The 7,499-nt window shown below is 48.4% G+C and overlaps 1 pseudogene; it reads left to right on the top strand.

The window, feature by feature from the left end:
- The first annotated feature begins 6,004 nt into the window (after nucleotides 1–6,004).
- LOC109560574 (actin, cytoplasmic 1-like) lies at nucleotides 6,005–7,139 on the top strand (annotated as a pseudogene).
- Nucleotides 7,140–7,499: the final 360 nt, after the last annotated feature.

Genomic DNA, 7,499 nt, shown 5'->3' with positions numbered 1-7,499 from the left:
CTAGCAGAGGACCCAAAAGGACAAGAAAGATTCCCACGTAACCGGGTAAGAAAGAAGAAGGGAAGAGAAAGAGGAGGTGAAGTGGGACAGGACCTGTGTCCCTGTTGGGGGCATGAGGTCAAAGAGAGGAGAAGTTCCCTCGTGTGGAGGAGCCCCCTCACTGGTGGGGTGATGAGTCAGGAAAAGAGAGGAGAGGTTCCCTCATGCAGGGGAGCCCCCTCACCAGTTGGGTGATCAGTCAGGACAGAAGGGGAACATCAGGGGCAGTCAGTGGAGAGTAAAGTAATTGGTCCACGGCAGGCAGGACAGGGTGAGACCCACACAGAGGGGCATGCCATGGCCCTGCACACCCCAGCCTGATGTGTTCACTGCGCACAGGGCCAGGTTGGGGGGGCGGTGCTGGTGCTGGAACATGGGGTTTGGAGAGCAGACCCGGGGAGGGCCCTGCTGTAGGCTGAGAAGAGACAGCCTTGGGGGATGGGAATGAGGCGTTCCACAACCAGGAATGCTTGTGGAGAAAGCGCCGTTGTCAAGTGATGTGCAAGGAGGAGTGGGGGGGGCGGCGCACCACTACAGTCTCTGTCCCCACATCCCAGCCCCTGCCTCCCCAGCCACTAGGGAAGTCCCCCACCAGAGCCTACTATCTCTTGCACTTCCAGCCACAGGCTCCCCCACATGACCTATCAGTACTGGAGCCAGCTCCCTCATGCACGTGGCCGCCAGCCCCCCTGCATGACCAGCCCCTACTGGGACTCTCATGACCCCAGCTGCTGCTGCCTCCTCCTCCACCCCTGTCCCCACCAGAGCAGATGCTCTCTCAACCCTGACCACCACTGCCTCCATGCTCCCTCCTCTCTGGGGCAGACTCCTGTGCTCCATGGCAGCCTTGGGAAGCAGACCTCTGTGGGTGGTCCACATGCAGAGGTGGGGTTACCCACAGCTGAGCCCCAGGGGCCATGTAACTAAAGAAGAAAAGTTAAAATCTCTTCTCTCAGCTGTGCAAACTGCCACCCCCATGACCAGCTTTATAAACCTAGCACCTATAGAACATCTGCTGGGGAGGAGGGAATGGCCACCCACTCCAGTATTCTTGCCTTAGAAATCCCATGGACAGTGGAGCTTAGTGGGCTGCAGTGCATGGGGTTCCAAAGAGACAGGACTGAGTGACTGAGCACACAGAACATGTGAATGGACAACGAGTAGCTCCCGTAGCCAAGATGGGTCATCTTTAGCAGTTGTAGACGTTATGGGCATGTACACATGGGGTCAGGGCCAGGCTAGAAACTGTGCTGCCCCCATAGTGCCCACAGTGGATGCAGAGCCACGATACTGCAATCCTGGAATCTGACTTCAGTGAATCTGTGTTGGTGACCTGAGGAAAGCAACTCCTGAGTGTCGCCGGGGCCACTTGCCAGCACAGCCATGATTTAGATGGGGCTGAGAGCTGTGCCAACAACCTTGTAATCAGAGAACTTGCACAGTGGGTAAAAGGTGACACGACAGAGCACTCCCACAGAGTGCTCCAGAGGTGAAAAAAAGAGCTGGCTTAAAACTCAACGTTCAGAAAACTAAGGTCATGGCATCCGGTCCTGTCACTTCATGGCAAATAGATGGAGGAAAAGTGGGAACAGTGGCAGATTTTATTTTCTTGGGCTCTAAAATCACTGTGGACTGTGACTGCAGCTATGAAATTAAAAGACACTTGCTCCTTGGAAGAAAAACTATGAAAAACCCAGACAGTGTATTACAAAGCAGAGACATCGCTTTGCTGACAAAGGTCTGTATAGTCAAAGCTGTGGGTTTTCCTGTAGTCATGTATGGATGTGAGAGTTGGACCATAAAGAAGGCTGAGCCCCAGAGAATTGATACTTTTGAACTGTGGTGCTGGAGAAGGCTCTTGAGAGTCACTTAGACAGCAAGGAGATCAAACCAGTCAATCCTGAAGGAAATATTCATTGGAAGGACTGATACTGAAGCTGAAGCTTCAGTACTTTGGCCACCTGATGTGAAGCGCCGACTAATTGGAAAAGACCCTGATGCTGGGAAAAATTGAGGGCAGGAGAAGAAGGGGAAGACAGATCATGAGATGGTTGGCATCACCAACTCAAGGGACATGAGTTTGAGCAAACTTAGGGAGATGGTGAAGGACAGGGAAGTCTGGCGTGCTACAGTCCATGGGGTTGCGAAGAGTTGGATACAACTTAGTGACTGAACAACAGCAACAGGAATACCCAGCGGCTTCTTTCCCTATGGGAGTGCTCCAGTCCCACCTGCCACACACCTTAGATCAGAAACACAGCTAAGAAACAGACCTGAGGGCTTCGATTCCAACAACTAGGGAGCAGATCCTGCCTCTGATAAGGTGGTGACACCCACAAAGCAAAGAAAAGGCCCCGTTCAGTATGCAACGCTCTGGTCACAAGGTCAGTCACACCTCCTTTCAAGGGGATAATGGCCAGCACACACTGAGGAAAGAGGTGGCAGACATCTATACTAAAAATAGCCCTCGTGCCAAAAAGCATGAAACCCACACACACTACAAAGGGATGTTTCCATAGAAAGATAGCCCTCCAAGACAGTCTGAGAGTCTGGCATTGAGGGGAAGAGCCCCTAGAGCATTTAGCCTTGAAGGTCAGCAGGGCTTGGATAAAGAGCCCCACAGAGCTGGGGGAAGCAGAGAACCCATTCTTGGAGGGCATGCACAGGTCTCACATGCACTGGGACCCAAAACAAGCAGTACTTCCATGGGGACCTGGGCTCCACCTCCCTAAGGACAGTCTCCTGGGGAGGTGAAGGTCAACAATAGCTCACTGTGGGGGCAAGGACGCTGGTAGTGGAAGACACAGGGAATATTGATTGGAGTGAGGTTTCTCAAAGGTCCACATTTTGGTACCAAGACCTGGACCCACCTGACAAGCTGCAGGCTCCAGTGCTGATAAGCCTCAGGCCAAACAACCAGCAGAGGCCCATGCATCAGCAGACAGTCTGCACGGAGTCATCCTGAGTTCACTGTGGGCAGGAGGAGAAGGGAATGACAAAGTATATGATGGTTGGATGGCATCACCAACTCAATATATTACTAAAAGAGGTGTGTGGGTCTGGCTGCTCACCTCTCAAAAGCCAAGAAACAGGCCAGACTGATGGAAAGGAAAGTTGGCTTTATTTCAGATGCCGGCACCTGAGGGGAAGGGTGGTGGTCATCTGTCCAAAGGCTGACTCCTCCCTACCCTGACAAACGGGATGAGAGCTTTTATAGACAGATTGGGGGAGGGTCTACATGCAGACACAACACAGTTATCTCTAAGTCGTCTTCAAATTAGTCATCAGTACTCTGACCAACACCATCTTGGTTGTTTTAGGTACAGTTAATATTCAGTTCCAGGGTCCATTTGTTCTCATTTCTTTGCAGCCAGTTCTTGGATGTGTGGCAGCTCATGTCCTGGGTACAGTCTTGTCATCATGTAGTTAAATTCTCCACCTGGTGTTTTGGTATCTATAGGACAGCTCACAGGACATGGCTCAGAATATTATCTATGAAAGTGAAAGTCGCATAGTCGTATCCGACTCATTGCGACCAGATGGGCTATACAGTCCATGGAATTCTCCAGGCCAGAATACTGCAGTGTGTAGCAATTCTTTTCTCCAGAGGATCTTCCCAACCCAGGAATAGAACCCAGGTCTCCCAAAATGTGGGAGGATCCTTTACCAACTAAGCTACCAAGGAAGCCCATCTATAGCTCTTGAGAAAAAATTAAAGGTTTTTGACTATGCTTAATGACTACACTATTATTATTTAGTCTCCTTTGATTGTTTTCCTTTGTTTCCATATTTCTCAATTCTCTGATTAAAATTAATCTCTGGCTAAAGTTTTCCATAGATGAAAGGCAGGCAGAGGACATGGAGGGAAGGGAAGGACCATAGGGTCCTGCTGTATTTCAAATGGATATGTTCAGTCGCTTCTGTGACCCCTTGGACTGCAGCACACCAGGCTTCCCTGTCCTTCACCATCTCCCTGAACTTGCTCAAACTCATGTGCATTGAGTCAGTGATGCTGTCCAACCATCTCATCCTTTGTCTCCCCCTTCTCCTCCTGCCTTCAATCTTTTGCAATGAGTTGGATCAAAGTATTGGAGCTTCAGCATCAGTCCTTCCAATTAATGTTCAGGGTTGACTTTCTTTAAAATTCATTGGTTTGATCTCCTTGCAGTTCAAGGGCTTCTCAAGAGTCTTCTCTAGTACCACAGCTCAAAAGTATCAATTCTTTGGTGCTCAGTCCTCTTTGTGGTCCAACTCTCACATCCATACATGACTACAAGAAAAACCATAGCTTTGACTGTAAAGAACTTTGTTGGTAAAGTGATATCTCTGCTTTTTAATATGCTCTCTAGCTTTGTTATAGCTTTTCTTCCAAGGAACAAGCATCTTTTAATTTCATGGCTGCAGTCACCATCCACAATGATTTTGGAGCTCAAGAAAATAAAATCTACCATTTTCCTCCCATCTATTTGCAATTAAACAAGGGGACTGGAAGCCATGATCTTAGTTTTTCTGAATGTTTAGTTTTAAGGCACCTTTTTCACTGTTCTCTTTCACTTTCATCAAGAGGCTCTTTAGTTCCTCTTCGCTTTCTGCCATAAGGGTGGTGTCATCTGCATATCTGAGGTTATTGATATTTCTCCTGGCAATCTTGATTCTAGCTTGTGATTCATCCAGCCTGTCATTTCACATGATATAATCTGCATATAGGTTAGATAAGCAGGTAACAATATACAACCTTGATGTACTCCTTTCCCAATTTGGAACCAGTCTGCTGTTCCATGTCTGGTTCTAACTATTGCTTCTTGACATGCATACAGGTTTCTCAGGAGGCAGGTAAGATGGTCTGGTATTCCCATCTCTTTAGGAATTTTCCAGTTTGTTATGATCCACAGTCAAAGGCTTTAGCATAATCAATGAAGCAGAAGTAGATTTTTTTTTTTGGGTAATTCCCTTGCTTTTTCTATGATCCAACAGATGTTGGCAATTTGATCTCTGGTTCCTCTGCCTTTTCTAAATCCAGCTTGTACACCTGGAAGTTCTCAGTTCATGTACTGTTGAAGTCTACCTTAAGGATTTTGAGCATTACCTTGCTAGCATGTGAAACGAGCTCAATTGTACGGTAGTTTGAACTTTCTTTGGCATTGTCTTTCTTTGGGATTGGAATGAAAACTGACCTTTTCCAGTCCTGTGGCCACTGCTGAGTTTTCCAAATTTGCTGGCATATTGACTGCAGTACTTTCACAGCATAATCTTTTAGGATTTGAAGTTGCTTAACTGGAATTCCATCACCTCCACTAGCTTTGTTCATAGTGATGCTTCCTAAGGCCCAATTGACTTCCCATTCCAGGATGTCTAGCTTTAGGTGAGTGATCATACCATTGTGGTTATCCTGGTCATTAAGACCTTTTTTGTACAGTTCTTCTGTGTATTCTTGACACCTCCTTTGAATATTTTCTGCTTTTGTTAGGTCCATACCATTTCTGCCCTTTATTGTGCTCATCTTTGCATAAAATTTTCCTTTGGTATCTCTAATTTTCTTGAAAAGAGCTACAGTCTTTCCCAGTCTGTTGTTTTCTTCTATTTTTGCATTGTTCACTTAAGAAGGCTTTCTTATGTCTCTTTGCTATTCTTCGGAACTCTGCATTCAAATGGGTATATCTTTCCTTTTCTCTTTTGTGTTTCGCTTCTGTTTTCTCAGCTATTTTACAAATAGCCTCCTCAGACGACCATTGTGCCTTTTTGCATTTCTTTTTCTTGGGGAGGGTTTTGATTGCTTCCTCTTGTACAATGTTATGAACCTCTGTCCATAGTTCTTCAGGTACTTTATCTATCAGATCTAATCCCTTGAATCTTTTTGTAATTTCCACTGTATGTCCATGCGAGTCTGCGTCTGCCCCACCAGCACAGGCCTCTCGCCTTCGATGCTCCATCTTCACCACTGGTGGACACAGCAACTGTTCTCCTGGATGTTGATATTGCCACACTTATGGTCGACAACGGGCTCCGGCATGTGCAAAGTCAGCTTCGTGGGTGACGATGCTCCCCAGGCTGTCTTCCCCTCCATTGTGGGGTGCCCCTGGCACCAGGGCATGATGGTGGGCATGGGCCAGAAGGCCTCCTATGTGGATGATGAAGCCCAGAGCAAGAGAGGCATCCTGACCCTCAAGTACCCCATTGAGCACGGCATCATCACCAACTGGGATGACATGGAGATCTGGCACCACACCTTCTACAACGAGCTGCGTGTGGCCCCTGAGGAGCACCCCGTGCTGCTGACTGAGGCCCCCCTTAACCCTCAAGGCCAACCGTGAGAAGATGACTCAGATCATGTTCGAGACCTTCAACACCCCCGCCATGTACGTGGCCATCCAGGTTGTGCTGTCCCTGATGCCTCTGGCCACACCACCGGCATCATGATGGACTCCGGTGACGGGGTCACCCACACGGTACCCATCTATGAGCGGTAGGCCCTCCCCCACGCCATCCTGCGTCTGGACCTGGCTGGCTGGGACCTGACATACCTTATGAAGATCCTCATGGAGCATGGCTAGTAGCTAGGAGCATGTAGCTTCACCACTACGGCCGAGCGGGAAATCGTCTGTGACATCAAGGAGAAGCTCTGCTATGTCTCCCTGGACTTCGAGCAGGAAATGGCCACCGTGGCCTCCAGCTTCTTCTGGGAGAAAAGCTACAAGCTACCAGACGGGCAGGTCATCACCATCAGCAATGAGCGGTTCCGCTGCCCTGAGGCTCTCTTCCAGACTTCTTTCCTGGGCATGGAATTCTGTGGCATTCACGAAACTACCTTCAGTTCCATCATGAAGTGTGACATCGACATCCACAAGGACCTCTATGCCAACACTGTGCTGTCTGGCAGGACCACCACGTACCCCGGCATCACGGACAGGATGCAGAAAGAGATCACTGCCCTGGAACCCAGCACGATGAAGGTCAAGATCATCGCACCCCCTGAGCGCAAGTACTCTGTGTGGATTGGCAGCTCCATCCTGGCCTTGCTGTCCAGCTTCCAGCAGATGTAGATCAGCAAGCAGGAGTACCACGAGTCTGGCCCCTCCATCGTCCACCGTAAATGCTTCTAGGCGGACTGTTAGTTGTGTTACATCCTTTTTCTTGACAAAACCTAGCTTGCGCAGAAACGAGATGAGATTGACATTGCTTTATTTGTTTTGTTTTTGTCTTTTTTAATTTTTAATTTTTTTTTTTGGCGCTTGACTCAGGATTTAAAAACCGGAACGGTGAAGGTGACAGCAGTTGGTTGGATGGAACATCCCCAAAGTTCTACAATGTGGCAGTGGGCTTTGATTGTACCTTTTTTTTGTTTTTAATAGTCATTCCAAATATCGTGAGATACATTGTTATAGGAAGTCCTTTGCCTTCCCAAAAGCCACCCCACTTCTCCCTAAAGAGAAGGGGCCATTCCTCACCCGAGTCCACACAGG

Source organism: Bos indicus, chromosome 1, assembly GCF_029378745.1.
Source record: "Bos indicus isolate NIAB-ARS_2022 breed Sahiwal x Tharparkar chromosome 1, NIAB-ARS_B.indTharparkar_mat_pri_1.0, whole genome shotgun sequence".
Taxonomy (NCBI): domain Eukaryota; kingdom Metazoa; phylum Chordata; class Mammalia; order Artiodactyla; family Bovidae; genus Bos; species Bos indicus.
Note: the sequence above shows the minus strand (reverse complement) of the source record. Positions and strands in the feature narration are given on the sequence as shown.